The sequence below is a fragment of the Penaeus monodon genome, chromosome 23, assembly GCF_015228065.2.
Source record: "Penaeus monodon isolate SGIC_2016 chromosome 23, NSTDA_Pmon_1, whole genome shotgun sequence".
Lineage (NCBI taxonomy): Eukaryota > Metazoa > Arthropoda > Malacostraca > Decapoda > Penaeidae > Penaeus > Penaeus monodon.
Window position 1 is genome coordinate 18521380 of NC_051408.1, and position 1617 is coordinate 18522996.

The window sequence follows — 1617 nt, forward strand, 5'->3', positions numbered from 1 at the left end:
CGTACGATTGCACAATGATAGACAGAAGGTTTTGGTCTTAGTTTCCTTTAGCTCATATTACCTCGTATTACTTTACCTTACAAGAGGATCAGTGCACAGAGAAGGCCGTCGTTTTAGGGGTCAAGGTCACAAAATTTCTAAAGTCAGAGAGAGGTCAAGATCCCTAGGAGAACCAAGTCACTAAAACAGACAAGGTCATAGAAGAGGTAAACATTTTTGTTTGTTTTTTTTTGCTCATTCTTTCAATGTCAATTATTTATTCACAAACATTACACAATAGGATGTAGATCATAACATCAATTCAATGATCAATCACTTATGATAAGATAATCGGGACCTCCTGAAAACAGAGGCGCAATGTGTACCCCAAAATTTGTGTCAGAAGTGGGATTCGAACCCACGCCCTCAGAGAGGACCAGAAAGCCCATGGCCCTTCTATCGGAAGGGAAGTTTACCTTGAGTCTGGCGCCTTAGACCACTCGGCCATCCTGACTTGATGAAGATAACGATAACGGGTAATCAACTTATCTGAATAGCAGTACAGCCGAATTATTTTAGCTGAAATGTACTCTTTAATTTACGGAATATATATTTTTGACACCGGCATGTCGCTTTATGTAAGATAACATCAAGTATATTTTTTTCGTGTATTCAAAATTCATGGCAGCGATAATGTTAATTAATTTCAGATATATTTATATTGGTTAATTACATTACCTATAATGAGGTAGATTTGGAAAAGAGTTGAAATGTCCAACCAACACGTCTTCCTAGCCTGGAAAAGGATTTCCCCCTTAGCAATTACTGCTGATTTCTCATTTCCATTTCCCTCACGCGTTCAAGTTTTTGTTTTTATCGTCGTGAACTTCGCATTCGACGCTGTTCCGTTGTCTTGAGCAATATTCATGCAAATTTCCCAAAATTAATAAGGATTAGAATGGTAGATTAAATATGAGTATCAAATAGAAAAAAAAATCTACTGGGTGACTTCATACCTAGTGTAAAAATTGTAGAGCAAAGTTTCACCGCCCTAGGTATAGGGATTAGAATATTAGCAAAATAACGATAAAAGCCAAAATCCACAGATACATTTCGCCACACCGAAATAAGAGTAAATTCAGCTTCATGTTGCCTACATCACGTCATAAAAATCATCTTTCAATTTTATTACATTCTAAAATAGCCAGGCTAGACGGCTAGCCACGAAATATCTGAGCAACACGCATAATGGAACACCAGAGTAAGATTTACTTACTACACCTTACGACATTGCTGTTGACACGAAGATGGAAGATTCCCACCAGTCACAACAAGGAAAAAATAAGGGAAACAGGCTGGGTGAAACTGGGGCTTCTGTGCCTTGTGAACTGTGAGATGTGGAGCTGCTTTCGGCGCTTTCAGGTTGCATTAATCTCCCTATGCACTTGAAGAGTTGAAAAGGAATTCCTGTGTTGCCGGAAGGGGGCACCATTCTGACTGGTTTTACTGGCAGACTACCTAAATGTACTGATGCAAAACACAGATTTGATTTATCTTTTTGGTAGGGTACATTACATTATTGTTCGAATTTACTGCATTCTGAGAAAACCACATTAAAATTAAGTGCACTGGTATTTT

At 38.2% G+C, this 1617-nt stretch overlaps 1 non-coding gene across 1 annotated transcript; it reads right to left on the reverse strand.

The window, feature by feature from the left end:
• Positions 1–376: 376 nt before the first annotated feature.
• Positions 377–493, reverse strand: Trnal-caa. Its single transcript has 2 exons — positions 456–493; positions 377–421 (listed from the first exon to the last, which is right to left on the reverse strand). It is a non-coding gene; the product is annotated as a tRNA-Leu (tRNA).
• Positions 494–1617: the final 1124 nt, after the last annotated feature.